The sequence below is a fragment of the Tupaia chinensis genome, unplaced genomic scaffold, assembly GCF_000334495.1.
Source record: "Tupaia chinensis unplaced genomic scaffold, TupChi_1.0 Scaffold000700_1, whole genome shotgun sequence".
Lineage (NCBI taxonomy): Eukaryota > Metazoa > Chordata > Mammalia > Scandentia > Tupaiidae > Tupaia > Tupaia belangeri.
Window position 1 is genome coordinate 350,896 of NW_006160223.1, and position 18,368 is coordinate 369,263.

The 18,368-nt window shown below is 35.8% G+C and overlaps 1 protein-coding gene across 1 annotated transcript in view; it reads right to left on the reverse strand.

Moving 5' to 3' along the window:
* Nucleotides 1-18,368, reverse strand: part of DPP10 (dipeptidyl peptidase like 10) — a gene marked incomplete at its 3' end in the record, with an annotated part of 525,560 nt that overhangs the window by 327,420 nt on the left and 179,772 nt on the right. The gene's annotated exons all lie outside the window — the stretch shown is intronic.

The window sequence follows — 18,368 nt, forward strand, 5'->3', positions numbered from 1 at the left end:
TATACTATCCTATTGCTTCATCTCATTTACATGCATTCTCATGTCCAATTTTCTCACGAATCCTTCACTCCATCTTCCTCCAAACTTCTCCTGGTATCTACTGTAATTATCTCTATTTCTATGATTTAAAGTCCTTCAATTTTCCAACAGAGTGTGGACATTCTACATATGTTAAACAGAGACATATAGTATTTGTCTTTCAGAGATTGGTTTATTTCACTTAGCATTGTATCTTCTAACTTCACCCACTTTGAGTGAGATAATGGGATTTTTTGTTCTCTATGTCTGAGTAGAATTCTATTTGTTCATGTACTGTATTTTCCCAATACATTCACTGGTTATTGGGCACTAGATTGAGTCCATGAATTAACTATTGTGAATAATGTTGCAATAAACATAGATGTGCAAATGTCTTGCCAACTGAGCGATTGCCTGTCCTTGGGGAATATAGCCAATAGTGGAAATGCAGCTACCATTGACCTATCATATGCTCTACAAGCTGTAAGAATGTTGTACTGATCAACAATCTTCAATAATCCTCAAGGCAATACAAAGAGGTAAATATGCTTGCTCTTCTCTTTATCTCTGTCGTTAACTTATTATCTGTGAACATTTCATAGAAATTAATCTGCATGAAATTCAAGCTGTCCTTGAGGACACAAGGTCAGCTCTGCCAACTTTATAGTATCAGGATCTGTATTATTCTTTCAGGAAGTATTCAAGTTAGTGTCAGAAGACCTATAGTTAGAAATTAGTTAAGAGGGCAATGTTGTCACTCCTTCCTAGGGGGATTATAAAACTCTAATACCACAGTTGTTAAACTTTTCTCAAGGTCACAGAAAACATACATAATAAGAGAATCCAGGAGGGCCCCCTTTCATAAGCTTTACATTATTTCACCAGCAGGAGTTTTTCTGTAGATAGCAACCCTGTCTGAAGTCTGAATTATTTAAAGGAAATTTCACTTCCCTAAGTTCCCATACACCCTCATGTGATATTCCTCACACAAATTAACTTCACGCTTTCACAGGTGCGTCTGTGCCTCCGGTAACAACATTTTAGTATCTTTTACAGTTCCTACAATTATCCAGTCTGGCACTTTATTAATTATCACTATACTCCCTCTAGCTTATGCAGCACATGAACTGGGAAAGTTTCCAAGTATCTTTTCAGAGGCCCAAGCTACTGAACCTTTTTGAATTTAGAGAGTGTGTGCAGGTCACCAGAGTTGCAGAGACTTACAGATTAGATATAGTGTATGAAACACACCCTGGTGGATTAGTCAAGGGTGTCGGAGTCTCAGGCGAATCTCTCTTAGCATAAACCACTAATAGTATCATCTGTTGTATCTGGGGGATTAATTCTTCCTACCAGCCACGAGAGACCCCTTAGTTGACATTGACCATAATTGAGATATTAATATACTTCTGATTGAAAATTAACTTGATATGATTTCGAATTAGTGTTTTGGGAAGTTTATTATTGCCAATAATGTTATTATAATATCTACATATTTAGTTACTTAATTAGCATCTATTTAAAAGGATGAAGAAATAGTTTTTACATGTATGTACTGACATTATTCAGCAATGACAAATACCAGTACACTTTTTGATGCCCAACTTAGTGCAATGGGCATTAACATGCACAAATCCTGTCATTCAGGAGGATTCCATTGAAGCTAGGCAAGGTAGAACAACAGAAAAAATAAACAATGGTATTGGCTAACTAGACCAACTAAACAGTAAAGACAAGTCATTTGATAAAGTTGAGAAATAAATACATGCTTTCAGACAGTTTGAGTACATTTCGTAGAGCCTCATTTATGTGACAGGACTTCAAAAGATTGCTGGGAAAATAAAATAAAATAAAATAAAATAAAATAAAATAAAAGTATATTTTGGTGCAAAATTGACTTTTTAAATCTATGCATAATTTCTTTTGTAATATGTATTTTGCATAAACTTTTTGATATTCACTATATGACAAGCACCAAGGCAGATACTAAAGATGCCAAAATATTGGGAATCATACCCACTGTGATGTTTTCTATCCCACATTGGGCAGCATGAGACAAGCACTATGGATCTTGGTAGTCCATGATAAAGCAAGGATTCAGAATCTAAAAGTCTTAAGGAACTGGGGAAGCAGGGTAAGTATGAGGCTTTCTAAGAACAGAGGACAGATGAAGTACTGACTGTCTAAACAGGCCGTTAGTCTCTTATTTCAAGATTACTTGTTGTCTTGTAGAAAAGTACAGCTGGGTTTCTTTAAAAAAAAATAAAATAAAGGAAGAAAGAAAGAGAAACAAAGACTAGAAATCTATATCTTAAATTAAAAAAAAAACCCTCATGATTCTTTAAATATGTAAGGAGGTCATATTCTTCTTGGGGTTTACCAGCTTGCTAACTTTGGGTAAAGTAATAATTGCCATAAGGATGGCTGAAGGGAAAGAAGACATTGCTATGAGTTTTAAAGAATAGAATTCTATCCTCTCACACATTAGGTGGTAATGTAAATGAAAACTCTATGACCCAATATGTTTAGGTTAAATAGAGTTATGGACTACATTATGAGGATAAGTTTCACAAAATGAACAGGTAACTTAAAAAGATTTTGAAAAAGGTGGGAAATGGCATCATGAATTAGAATTAATATGAATAATGCATATACTAGTACCAATATGAATATAGCATATATAGAGTTGATCATTATTTTCATGCATGATGAGATTGAAATGACGCAATGAAATTATACTAGAATTCAAAGCTATTATTTGATAGGTAATAGTTGGATCTGATTCCATCTTGAGGTAATGTGTAGCAGCGTACATTATCATCTGATGCATCTTAGGACATCTGCTGAGAAGCTTTTTCGACAGTGCAGTTGAGGATATCAGGAAGTTAAGAGAGAAGCAGAGGCATAAAATGCACAGAACATATTGAAGGGAGATTGCAGATACAACTGAAAGAATTTTAGAATTATATTTGAAGAATGAGAAATAAGAGTACATAATAGCTGTAGATTTTCAAGTTTTTATTAGTGGGTGAATGTTACTTCACCAACCTAATTTTGGAAAAAGAGAAAAACACTATTTTGAGAAACATTTTAGACATGAAAATTGTATGCTATAGCTTTTGCTGTAGTTATAGTCCCTGAAAATATCAAATAGGTGTTCAGGACTGATGTATTGAAGTCCAGAGTAGGACAGCTCCATGGCCCAGCAGTAAGACATTACCTAAGCAATGCCTGATTCATGTGGTAGATCACCCATCAGGCTCTCAGTTGATCTGTACAAACCAGACACACACATACATCTGTGATCCTGAACTGGCTGGGAAGGCTAGGGAGTGTGAGATTGCAGTATGACACCCTGTCGGAAGTGTCTCTTGCTCTCTCTCTGTCACTCTCATTAAAAAGTAAATGACTTTTTTAAGCCTGGAAATATTTGGAATCTGTTACACAAAGTATTAGATAAAAGTTTATAGTAATTGCAAATCCATTATCTTTCAAGACAAGAAACAAAATTCCTGAACCAGTATGTGCTGCCAGGGGAAAGTCAGTAACACTGCAGTTGTCGTTGACATTGCTTACTATTACTTTTATTCTTTAAGTGTTTTCTTTCTCCTGTAATTTTGTTAAAACTGCTCCACCCACTGTAATACCTTCACGTCTTCCTTCTCTTTATCTAATTGCATTTCTCTAAGAAGTTATTCTTATTCTTTTCCTTTAAGCTTTTCCTGTCCTTTCAGATCAAGTGATTCATTGGACCTCACATGTATATTATTATATGTGTAGTTCATCTAACAATTGATCACTGTCTTGTGATTATTCTTCTAGGTTGTTTAGAACTGCAATTTACATCTTTTATTGCCACAGTAATGTCCTATTAAGAAGCACCATTGAGATGATTCACTTTTGTCAGAAACATTATAACCAGGGGTAGAAATACGATAATGATGGTGTTCTAAGATGTCAGATATTAAAGATGATGGGAAGAAATCATTAAACACAAACTTAAATGTCAGAGTGCCAAAAGATATTAAATATGCATTTATATGACTTATGTCTGAAAAAAGACCAAGCAAGAGGGTAAGAATAAGAGATGGAGTTAAAATTACACAAGTAGATAGGAAGGATGGTTGCCTTAACACTGAGAAATCATAGAAGTACAGGAACTAGTAGTCATGATGAGTATCAATCATTGTAGGTCCTAGAAATATTAACAGGAATCTCTGTTTACAAAAAAGACATCCTGTTTCACGAGCTTCAGCTAAATCATCCCTTAAATCTAAAAATATAGATAAGTACATTTTTTTAAGAGAGATTTTTGCTATAGGGTACATGTGCTCACTGGAGAGACAGAGAGAGCTAGAGAGACAGAAAAAAAGATACTCCCCCGCCCCCCAGGGGAGATGACCATGCTCAATCCTTTCTCCTCCGTTCTCATCTCGAGATTCTGGGAATGTATGCACTCAGTGTGAGTTTTAAGCCACCAGTTCTGGGACTCAAACCATGGTTGAATACATGGAAGTCCAGTGACGTAAACATTATCTGCTGGTCCCAAATGGGTACATCTTTAGCAGGTAAAGAATGACACAAAGAAGAATGTAGGTCTTTGTAGATCCTATGGAATTTTCTTTCTGCAAGTTAAATCTGTATTCCATTCAATTCCTTAACACAGACAGACATGTATGCACCCCCACATATTCCACATGTCACACATCACATATAAAAGATCCATATGGACACACACACACCACTCTTGCCACGCACTACATAAACCCTACACAACGCATGCCATACACACATCCATACACACAAATACACACACACACACACACACACACACACACACACACACCATCCACTATGTTTATTTGGGGTCCATTATATTTATTTGGGCTATAACCTCTCTCTATCCAATCTCATTATTAGTTTACTAATAACCAACAAAAATGTTTAGTAAAACTGTTTCTCATTTTAGAAAGATAACAGTAATTTTTAAAATTAGTATGTAAGAATAATATTGAGAGTTTCTTTCATAGAACAGTCTATTAATTATCAAATTCCCTGGATTAAGGTCAAGAAAGATATTGGGAAAGCTAGTTGACCTTGTGTGAATTCAGGAGGGACAAGGGTTACTATTCTTTTTTTTTTTTTTTGAGAGGTTTTCGCTTTAGGCACAGGGCACAATATGCATTTATATGACTTATGTCTGAAAAAAGACCAAGCAAGAGGGTAAGAATAAGAGATGGAGTTAAAATTACACAAGTAGATAGGAAGGATGGTTGCCTTAACACTGAGAAATCATAGAAGTACAGGAACTAGTAGTCATGATGAGTATCAATCATTGTAGGTCCTAGAAATATTAACAGGAATCTCTGTTTACAAAAAAGACATCCTGTTTCACGAGCTTCAGCTAAATCATCCCTTAAATCTAAAAATATAGATAAGTACATTTTTTTAAGAGAGATTTTTGCTATAGGGTACATGTGCTCACTGGAGAGACAGAGAGAGCTAGAGAGACAGAAAAAAAGATACTCCCCCGCCCCCCAGGGGAGATGACCATGCTCAATCCTTTCTCCTCCGTTCTCATCTCGAGATTCTGGGAATGTATGCACTCAGTGTGAGTTTTAAGCCACCAGTTCTGGGACTCAAACCATGGTTGAATACATGGAAGTCCAGTGACGTAAACATTATCTGCTGGTCCCAAATGGGTACATCTTTAGCAGGTAAAGAATGACACAAAGAAGAATGTAGGTCTTTGTAGATCCTATGGAATTTTCTTTCTGCAAGTTAAATCTGTATTCCATTCAATTCCTTAACACAGACAGACATGTATGCACCCCCACATATTCCACATGTCACACATCACATATAAAAGATCCATATGGACACACACACACCACTCTTGCCACGCACTACATAAACCCTACACAACGCATGCCATACACACATCCATACACACAAATACACACACACACACACACACACACACACACACACACACCATCCACTATGTTTATTTGGGGTCCATTATATTTATTTGGGCTATAACCTCTCTCTATCCAATCTCATTATTAGTTTACTAATAACCAACAAAAATGTTTAGTAAAACTGTTTCTCATTTTAGAAAGATAACAGTAATTTTTAAAATTAGTATGTAAGAATAATATTGAGAGTTTCTTTCATAGAACAGTCTATTAATTATCAAATTCCCTGGATTAAGGTCAAGAAAGATATTGGGAAAGCTAGTTGACCTTGTGTGAATTCAGGAGGGACAAGGGTTACTATTCTTTTTTTTTTTTTTTGAGAGGTTTTCGCTATAGGGCACGTGCACTCGCCAGACAGACAGAGAGAGACAGAGAGATAGAAAGCGAGAAATCACCCCCCAGGGGGAATGGCCACGCCGCAATCCCTTCTCCTCCATTCTCCTCTCGGGATCTTGGGCACGCACGCACACACACCCGGCGTTAGTTTTAAGCCACCGGGTCCAGGACGCGAACCGCGGTCGACTATGTGGGAGTCCAGCGACATAGCCATCACGCTAACTGCTGGTTCCCAAGGGTTACTATTCTTGATAAGAGAGAAAAAAGAATAAGGAGAAGGATGAATCAAGAAAAGCTAGAAAAGAAGGTGGTCAAATTGTAGTCTATGGTATGATACTAAAACTAGGTATTCCTTCATGGCTAGCTTCAAATGAGAGGGACAAGGAAAAAGCAAATAGATCCATATTTTTCCAGCTCTAAACAGAGTCATAATCTGTTTTCTATAGCTGCGTTTATATTCAGAAAATTTTGAAATCAAATCCTTTGCTTATTTTTTTATGTTCCCTTTCTTAGCTATTCAATTACTTATAATACTGCTTGAATTATGCTTGTTTTATGATATCCAAAGCATCCCTGTTCTGTAAACATAATCAAAGTTCTTTCTTTATTTTTTCTTGCACCCACATTTTTAAGAAAAATTATTTATTTAGTTTAATTTATTTTAACATGTATTTCTCACCAGAGAGAGAGAGACAGAGACAGAGACAGAGAAAGAGAAAGCAAGTTGTCACATCCCAACCTTGAAAAGCGGTTGGCCATGTGGGAGTAGAGTGCCTTAACCCCTATGCCACCTGCTGGCCCCACACCACACATTTAAAAATTGATATTGGTATATTTTACGAAATAACCCAATGCAGAAAATTCCATGGTATAACTAGGTAGTTTATAAGACTGTTGAAGCAGTACTTACTAACTGAGGTAGAGTACCTTGCATACATCTTTATTGCTCAATAAATGAGAACAGCCAAAATAATTTTCTATGGATTTAGATCATAGGTTCTTTACTAAAACATTTTAAAAATATTTTTAACAGAAGGTGAAAATTAATGGTCTCTGGATTACATTAATAAATTTATAAAGCACATCCACACAGGGCAGAAGAGGAGACTTTGACTAGAAGAATGCCAATATTCCTCCACCTCAAATGTCAGTAAGTGAGGAAAGCTATGGTTACAGAAAGAATGTAAAAGTATTAAACTTGCGTATTTATAAAATTACTTCTTTGAAGTCGTACTGGTCTTTTAAAATTCTATTTATTTATTTATCCCATGGGAGATCAGGAAGCTCCCCAAACAGGATCTTTCCACTGCAAAACCCCATTTCACCTAGTTTGCATAAGGGACCCACAGGCCCAGAGTACTGGGATAGTCTCAGTAGCTGAATCCAGGACTGTTCTTGTGTGGGTCCACTTGTGTCACTGTTGCATCACTACCTAGATGATATTCTGATCTAATGACTCTTCAGATTGTTTTAACATTGCCTAATCATCACAGTTCAAATATATTTTTCACTGAAATGATGCTGGTACATTCAAGTACAGCTGCATTAAAGAATGCAGTATACAGAAAGCAAGCAAAGGCAAGACACATATTGTATGTCCCTGCTCAATATATACTGAATATCTGCACTCTATGGCAGACACTGAAAGAGTGGAAGACATAACAGCAGTGAGGGCAAGTGTAGACACCAGAGTCTGCAGGAGCAGGTGGGAGTAGTGTAGGGAGAGACTCAGGAAATCTTTGACTTGACTGACATGCACTGTAAGCATGGTGGGAAAAACTGTGTTGCAAGCTATAAAGATGTATAATAATTAAATGAAAATACAAAAAAAAAACCCAGCCATATATACATACATATATACATATACATATATATATATACATACATATATACATATATATATTTTTAAACTGTAGTAGTTTTAAAAAAGAATCACATTTGATGTTTAGATCATTTTTCTCACCATGGCCTTATATAAAGTGTCTAATACAATGCTTATAAAATGACATAAGCAGGCTGGAGTTGTCCAATACCAAATTACTTAATTTATCCTTGTCATGATATTCCATCAACCAAATTTTAGAGAGTATGATTTCATAAATGTATATCATGTAATTATTATGTTTAAATATTTTAAATATTTTAGTTAGTAATATCTTGTATTTCTGGTATAGGCAAGAACTTTGCATGTTTGTTAAAAGAAATTTTATACTTTTAAATATGAGTGTGTATATATATATTATAAATTATATTATTTATATATATGTATATATATATAAATTGCCCTATGTTGATTTAATAAAAAATAGTATGTTTTAACCTAGCTGATTTTCAAAAATTTGGTGGAAATAGGGAAATAACACTGCTTTAAAAAACAAAACACTTAAACAATTTTTAAAGATTTATTTATTCTATTTAACTTTTTATTTGTTGTTATTTTTTTTTTAATTTGATAAAAGAGGGAGAGAGAGTGAAAGGGAAAGTGAGAAAGCAAGCTGCCAGGTCTGAGACTTCAACTGTAGTCACCCATGTGGGCGTCCAGTGCTTTAACCACCATGCCACTTGCCAGTACCCAAAAACGAAATCTTCTTGCCAGCCAATAAATAGTTCTTACAGTTCAAAGACTCATTTGAAGTTCTATCACATAATAAGCTTAGCATTACCATTATTAACTCCAAAGAACAAGAGAAGACATAGGCCAATAAACTAAAATAAAACTTACTTGGTTAAGATTTGACATAGTCTTATATATTCCTTGAAAATACCATTTTCAATAACTGCACTCTCCATTTTCTGTTCTGAATTAAATAAATTATAAGTTTTGTTTCTCGACATAGTGTAATTCATGATGGTTTAGCAAATAAAAATCCAGGATGCCCATTTAAATTTGAATATCTGATAAAACAACAGATATGCTGCAATATTTAGAAAAGAATGACAAATCATATAACCATGAAAATCACATGAAAAGAATGAAATTTCTACACTAATGAAAAGAAATGAACTACAACTAGGTGCAAATATTCATTAAGTAGTAAAATAAAGCTGACTGATGAAGGGAAGAATAAGAAAAACACAGATGAGCTGATGCTTCTTCTAAAAGTTCATATTTAGGCAACATGTAGGCAAGCACATATGTGAAGCAAAGCAAATGGAGTTAGAAACTCAAGGATATAAAAATACATGGTGAAAGTCAGCTCCATGGATTTTTGGTTAAAGCAGCCAGATACCACATGCTTGACATGCAGTTTGAGTCCCAGGCCTGTAGCCTTGAGGAACATGCCTGGTGTGTGTATGTGCATTCTCAAAATACCAAAAAGAGGGAAAGACGGAGGAGAAGGAATTGTGGCAAGATCATTCTTCAAAGCAGGGTCCTTTCTCCTCTTTCTATCTGTGCCTCTCTCTTTTTTATCTTTTTTTTTTTTTTTGAGAGGATTTTGCTATAGGGCACGTGTGCTTGCCAGACAGAGAGAGACAGAGAGACAGAAAGCAAGAAATCATCCCCCAGGGGGGATGGCCATGCCGCAATCCTTGCTCCTCCATTCTCCTCTCGGGATCTTGGGCATGCACGCACATGCACCCGGCGTGAGTTTTAAGCCACTGGGTCCAAGACGCGAACTGCGGTTGACTACGTGGGAGTCCAGCGACATAGCCATTACTCTGACTGCTGGTCCCACCTCTCTCTTATCCTCAATATATTCCCTGCTAAAAAGGAAAACATATATATATATATACACACACATATATATATATATATATATATATGGGGAGATGGATGCCACTACATTTTGAATCCTGGACCAGCAACTTTTAAAAATGTTGAGTACCTGTGCCTTAAATCCCAATAGGAGAAGGAGATGGAGAAGAAGAAATTACAGTGAGACTGTGCCCCATTGCTGTCTCCCTCTCTCTCTTTCTCACTGTCCACTGGCAGGTATGCTGGCAATTAAAAAAAGATAAATAACTTGGTTTTGTCATTTATTAAACTTGGACTTTAATGGTCCAAAGATGAAAGTCATTCTTTCTCTTTTTTTTTTTTCCCCCAGCTCTTGCTTGTTTGTTTGTTTTTTGTTAGAGGGCACATGTGCTTGCCAGAAAGATAGAGAGAGACAGAGAGACAGAAAGCTAGAAATCACCCCCCGGGGGGATGGTCACGCTACAATCCCTTCTCCTCCATTCTCCTCTTGGGATATTGGGCACACACGTACACACGCTTGGCATGAATTTAAGCCATGGGTCTGGGACTTGAACCACAGTCGACTACATGGGAGTCCAGAGACATAACCATTAAACCAACTGCTGGTCCCGAAAGTCATTCTTTATTGTACATTCTATCATTATATTCCCAAGTACAGTTTTTGATGAGACCAGCAGTTGCAATTGTAACTGAATAAACTTTCCTCTTCTGTTTCCTAATGTATATGTAAATCTGTATTCTTATAGTATCTCTCTAGGGAAAAATTTGGACTGGGGGGTTGTAGAGCATGTGGATGTCCTATTTCACGCAATAATGACAAACTATTACCCAAGTTATTATACCCCAGTTATCAATTCTTTTCAATACTTGGTAATATGAAGTTTTATTTGGTCAACGGGATAGCGGCAAAATATAGTTTCTTTGTTGGTAAACTTTTCTGTTTATAACCTACTTGTTAAGCACCTTTTTGTTACTCAACAATATATGTGGGTTTTTTTGTGAAAATTTATTTGTATCTTTTGTTAGTTTTCAATTGGTTTGGAATAGTTTCTCATATTTATTACATTGCCCTTTTCTTGGTTAATATGAACTTTTTAGAGTGGCTTTATTAATTACAACTTGGCATTCTTTACTAGACTAAAATATCTATGGCCTCTAAGTTTAGCATAATATTATAACAGATAAAGGATGCAAACAAAAAATAGAATGATATGAAAATTGAGAAGATCCCAAATACACAATTCACTTGAAAAACAAAGAATAACAAGCTTCAGGTTTTCAGTTTTGAGTATCAATATTTCTTTACTATTTTAGCAGAAGACATATTACTCTTGATGCTCAGGATCTAAAATAATAAATTGATTTGTTGCTTCCTGTTCATTTGTCAGGATCCATTTGATAAGCAGAGATATCATAAATGACCCTTCTCTGCCAAAAGGAGCAACAGTAAGAGAATTGAGTAATTTTATAATTAATTCCCTGGTGGCACATCACTTTCTGCTTAATTGGGGAAAGAAAGAGGCCTTGTAAGACCAAGGCAAGTCCAGTGGAATGACAGTGAGGAACCATTCACATGCTGCCTCTGGATTCAAAGTCTTGCCCTTCAATCCCCAGCTCTGAAGTAAAACAGGATTTTTTTGTTTTGGAGAGGTTTTTGCTATACGATGTGTGCACTTGCCAAAAAGACAGAGACTGACAGAGAGACAAAAAAGACTACGTCACCCCCCCCCCCCGAGTGGATGGCCATATCACAATCCCTTCTCCTCTGTTCTTCTCTCAGGATCTTGGGCACGCCTGCACACATGCCTGGCGTGAGTTTAAGCCACTGGGCCTGGGACTCGAAGTGTGGTCGACTACATGGTTGTCCAGTGATATAGCCATTATTATGCCAACTGTTCGTCCCAAAAAACAGGATTCTTTTTTCTTGTCTGAACCACAGTTGCAAACACTGTAGGTCTCCTCAACTGTGCTTAGGAGCTTAGACTTTCAGAAGACAAGTTGTCATTTTACTGAACTTGCACTTCAATGGCTCAAAGTCAAAAGTCTTTTCTTATAGTGTCCATTTTCTCAGAAATGTTCATTAATAACGTTGTTTTCTATGAAATGTATAGAATGCTAAATTAATATATTTTCTGCATGCCTTTAAATGTCAGATAGAAGTTGGAGTTAAGCCTACGGATTGAAGAAGATGTTCAGTTTTCCATTTTTCCCTTTACTATTGTTATTATCCTCATTTCATTTGTAAAACTCAGGGAAAATTTAATGATTATATTTGCAACCTTCTTTAGGCAGATGATTGTTCTAACTTTCATTACAGACAGATTGATGGCAGAATGAGTTGAATTTACTCACAACTCTCATCATTGTCCCTCCTTCCCTTTCATTCACTCATTTATTCTTTCAAACCTATTAATAACAGATATAGCTCTATTAAGAGATTTGAAATCCAGGAAAATCCTTTTACTGAACTTTCCAAATGCTGGTGAATGAATAATTCTAATGAGATTCAGGCTAAGTAAAAATATCAAAAGAAAAATATTCCTCACATGAGATTCACTTGTGAAAGTCCCAATTTCAAAGGCTTAGGCAAAGAAACTCACAGAAGAAACAAAACAAAACAAAACAAATTTGTCAATGCATGTCTCAAAAGATGATGCTTAACCCTACTCATAATCAAATAATTGCAAATCAATATATAACAATTAAATGCTGTTTTTAATCAGATAAATTGGTAACAACTAAAACGTTTGACAATACCCAGTGATGGCAAGAGTAGACTAACAAGCAATAGTACAGTGTTATTAGTGGAGTTGATTACTGCAATATGATACTATCTAAAACATTTCAAATTGACTATATCCTTACTACTGCTATAAATTTAGCCTACAGATATGTTTAAAAAAATGGCTTTGGCCCAGTTGCAATGATGCAGGTGGTATTGTGTCATCAGGAAAGTCATGGCACATTTTTGCATAGAAAAACAGAAAAATACATCCTGCCTTTCTGGATGACCTAATAGACTGATGCTGCAAAATGCTGGAGCTCTATGAGAAGGCCTAGTGTTCAGATCTTAGGTTGTCTTGAACATGCTTGGCATGCCAGTAGCAGGCATGCTGATGATCCTGGCTGGATTGTCTATTTTAAATTAAATAGTCTATTTTTAATTCCTGGAGGATAATAAATTGTTTTATGTAAATTTATTAATTTTACAACATTTTTTTCAACCTAATCTCTAAAGCTTCTCTAGGGCACAATACATACAGAAAACATGTAAATACATATGTGTAACAACTAAACATTAAATGGTTTCTATGGTGACACTTAGTGGGAATCTATTAAAAAGAGAAACACTCATTTAATGTCATTTAAAAATCCAAGAGACAACATTGATTTTTCTATGTCCAATGGACTTAAAGCAATTAGTCAACAAATGCCTACCCATGCTATTTCCAAAGAAATCCTTGATCCACCTGCTTTTCACCTTTTTCCATTAGAACCACTGCAGGTCAGGCCCATACCTTCTCTTATCTGTACAACTGCAATAGCCTTCAAAGTAGTCTCTTGGTTTCTACTTTAGCATCCCTGAAATGTATTCTTCATGTAGTAGACAAAGTGTTCTTTTGAAATATGACTTAGATATTGCAACTTTTTTTTCTTCAAAGTGTGCCTATTGTTCACAAAATAAACCTTGACCTACAAAGCTCAACATAATCTTTCTCCTTGTTATCCCACTGGGCTCATCTTGTACCATTCTCCTTATCCTCCATCACTTACATTTATCTTTTCTTGGAATAGATTTACACTGTTCCCTATCCAGGTTCTTATTGTGATTACATCTGACAAAACTCTGCATTCTGACCTTGGGATGCTGCTAGTGAGGCCTTTTCTTAGCTTATAGTCCTCTCTAATGTTATTTTTCTATAAAGACTTAATACAAGAGAACATTTTATTGTGTTCTTATTTGAATATCTGTTTATTGTTGATAAGACAAACTTGTTCATCACTGTATCCCCAGATTCTGAAATATTATCTGACACATATCGGGAGTCAAATAAATAATTGGTAAATGAATTAACAAACTAATAAGACATAAGTCATTTCAACAATGATGCAGAAGCATAATAGAGATGGATAGATAGACAAATCCCAAAAAGTTTTTAAAGAGAAGATGGACCTGGCAGATTGTATAATGGTTACATCACTGGATACCCACTTAGTCGACTGCGGTTTGAGGCCCAGGCACATGTGCATGCATGCCCAAAATCCTGAAAAGGGAATGGAGAAAAAGGGATTGCACCATGGCCATTCCCCTTGGGGGTTGATTTCTCGCTTTCTGTCTTTTTGTCTCTCTCGGTCTCTCCGGTGAGTACACATAACTTAAAAAAAAATCTTAAAAAAAGGAATAAAATGGAGAGACAGAAAAAAAAAATAGTTTACATAGTCAAATATAAAGTGGATCTTTTCCAACCAGATATACAGGTGAAAAAAAAGAAGAGAGAAGCAGATAGTGTTCATAATAATACATATCATTTGGTGATAGTAGTGGTGCTGTGGGTATAAAATGGGTGTGTGTAATACAGCAATGTTTATTAGCCTTTATTCACATAAAATTAAAAATACAAAGATAAAAAGAATGAAGGCATAGGTGGTCACTGAGATATTCAACATATGCTAAAAGAAAATACAGTGTGGTTTCAGGAAAATTATGGCAGCTGAAACCATTTAAACCACAACTTGCCATTTATTTCCTTTCCATTCATTATGTTTCCTTCCAACTACTTGGTAATAAGAGAGATGATAGGTAGATACATCTACATTTATATAATAGACCTACATCTATTAATCTATCATCTGTGTATGAACCTTATGCATATGAACATATGTATACATCATTCAAGCATCTTTCCTAAAAGGCTTAAGAAATACACAAATGTATATAGAAACTACTTAAATATAATTTTTTTTCTTTTTTTTTTGATAGGTTTTTGCTTTAGGGAGCATGCGCTCGCCAGACAGAAAGAGAGAGACAAAGAGATAGAAAGCGAGAAATCACCCCCCAGGGGGGATGGCCATGGCGCAATCCCTTCTCCTCCATTCTCCTCCTGGGATCTTGGGCATGCACGCACACGTGCCCGGCGTGAGTATTTAAGCCACCAGGTCTAGGACGCAAACTGTGGTCGACTACATGGGAGTTCAGCGACATAGCCATTACGCTAACTGCTGGTCTCCCTAAATAAAAAAAATTAAGAGAACTTTTTTTTTTTTTTTTTTTTTTTTGCTATAGGGCACATGTGTTCGCCAGACTGACAGAGAGAGAGACAGAGAGATAGAAAGCGAGAAATCACCCCCCAGGCGGGATGGCCATGCTGCAATCTCTTCTCCTCCATTCTCCTCTCAGGATCTTGGGCACGCACGCACACATGCCCTGCATGAGTTTAAGCCATCAGGTCCGGGACTCGAACCGCAGTTGACTACGTGGGAGTCCAGCAACATAGCCATTATGCTACCTGCTGGTCCCAAGAGAACTATTTTAAGTGACCAGCAGGTGACATAATGGTTAAGTTCCTGGACTCCCACATCATCAACCTCAGTTTGAGTCTTAGACCCAGCAGTTTAAAACGTGCCAGGCATGTGTGTGTGCATGCCTAAAACCCCGAAAGGAAGATGGAGGAGAAACCTGGCATGGCCTTTTCCCTTGGCAGGGTGATTTCTTGCTTTCTGTCACGCTGTAGCTCTCTGTCTCTCCTGCAAGTGCATGAGATTTACACCAAAAATTAAAAATCAATCTCTCTCTCTCAAAAAAATAAAAAAATGAGAGAGAGAGAGGGAGAGAGAAGGAAACTGAGAAACTGAGAATACAAGCTACCAGGTCCAGAACTCTAATCATAGTTTGCCATGTGGGAGTTCAGGATCTTAGCCACCATGCCACGTGTTGGCTCAATATTAAGAGATCTTATTTGATTTTTACATTCCTTTAAAAGGGATTTTTAATGGAATACTCATGTTTATTAAAGCAACATTGTGTTGGGAGTTAAGAAATTTTTGCTCTAGTCTCAAGATTACAAAGACATATTGAATAAGAACTCATGGTTCTGAACTTCTATTCTTCTTTTCTAAACTAAAATTGGAGACAAGGAGAATGTCTTCCAGCTCTCTAATATGTAGCCATTATCATGTAATGTTTTCAAAAATAGAACTTCTTTGAATGCTCATCCATGCTTCAAAAACTAAAATACTGTATTTATATTTTACTATTAAAAATCTGTATCCTATAATATACTAAATTGCAAAACATTCACCAATGCATTATTCTATATCAATAAAGACTGACCAATATTGAAAGACCAAAATGGTGAAAGATTATTCTCATGTTATCAACTTCAAATGTTCAAAGGTCTCTTGAAAAAGCATTTTATGGACCAGTAGATGATGTAATGGCTACGTTGCTGGACTCTCACATTTTCAACCATGGTTCAAGTCCTGGGCTTGGAAGTTTGAAACTCATTCTGGGTGTGTGTGCTTGTCTGCCCCAAATCCCAATTGGAGAATGAAGGAGAAGGGATTGTAGCATGGCCATACCTCTGAGGGGAGAGGGGATTTCTTGTTTTCTGTCTCTCTATCTCTCTCCAGTGAGCACATGCTCCTTATAGCTAAAATCTCTCTTAAAAAAAAAAGCATTTTGTGAGCTTAAATTCTACCATAAACTAATAGAAAAATTTGGATGTCTCAAAATTTCTTTTTAATTTTTTATACTACTATTTTAATTGACAAAAATAATTTTATATAAAGGGACATATATATATATGTACATACATATGTCTACACAAAATAGTAGGATAATTAAATAAAATTAATTAATATATCTGTCACTTTACCCATTATTTTTTGTTGTATAACATTTAAAATTTATTCTCAGAAATTTTAGAGATACATGTCATTATTAACTATGGTCACTTTCTTGTGAAACTGATTTTAAAAATGTGTTCTTCTTATCTAATTGATACTGTATCCTTTGACCAAAATTTTTCAAATTATACTTGGATCTTTGTGATTGGAAGATAGCCATATATAAATTTATTCAGAAAGAAAATGAAAAGCAGAACTATCAATCATGTGTTCAAGGTCATATAACTAAAGTCTTGAACTGCTCAAAATAGACTGAACCTGGATACAACTCAGATCACTGACATCAGGAAGCCAAACTCTAAAACAATTGTAATTAATTGCAATAGATTTGGCTGCCAGTTACCTTCCAGCATCCAGTCTGATTGATGTCTCCATCTCTGAAGAAACTAGATGAACATCTTTAAAACGAAATATTGGAATTGTAATCCTTTTGCTGCACATATCTAAGCAGACATATTAGACAAGATTGAACCAAGCTCTTGTTCTAGTGGTTAAGCAAGTGATGTCTAATAATGAGAGTGATATTTATATCAATGTTTTATTCCTATCCAAAGGAGATGTTTGATGTATATATATAGATTTGTAGAAATGTTGGTGTACTTACAACGCTGACTTATTTAAGAATATGTATGATGATTAGCCAACATCACCCACAGTCAATACAATGGACGTCGTGGATATGTCTGATAAGGAATTCAGAATATATGTAGTGACCAAACAAACTGAGATGGAAGAGAATAGAGACAAGGAGCTCCAGGAGATGAGGAAGTGCTTTCATGACTTGAAAGAAGGAATGGATACCTTAAACAAGAACCAGATGGAACTTCTAGGATTGAAGAATGTGATACAGGAAATCAAAACCTCCCTTGAAAGTATTAAAAGTAGGTTAGACCAGGCAGAAGATTGAATCTCTAATGTAGAAGACAAAACATCTGACCTAGAAAAAAGTATCAAGAAGATTGAAAAAACAACCAAGAAAAATGAGAATAATATACGAGAAATACTGGATACCATCAAGCGCCCCAACATTCAGATAATTGGTATTTCAGAAGAGGAAGAAAATAATAAAGGCCTAGATAATTTATTCCATGAAATCCTGGAAGAAAACTTTCCAAATCTAGAAAGGCATTCAAATATCCCAATCCAAGAAATACATAGGACCCTGAGTAGAATCAACCCAAGAAGATCCTCTCCAAGGCACATCATAACCAGACTGGCAAAAACGACAGAAAAAGATACTAAAGTTGGCAAGAGGGAAACACCAAGTTACTTACAAAGGTCATCCCATCAGGCTAACATCAGATCTCTCGACGGAAACAATGCAGGCAAGAAAAGAATGGGGAAGCATAGTCAAAGTGTTGAGTGAAAAACAATTTCAACCAAGAATACTATACCTGGCAAAATTATCTTTCATATGGGAAAAAAAGATAAAA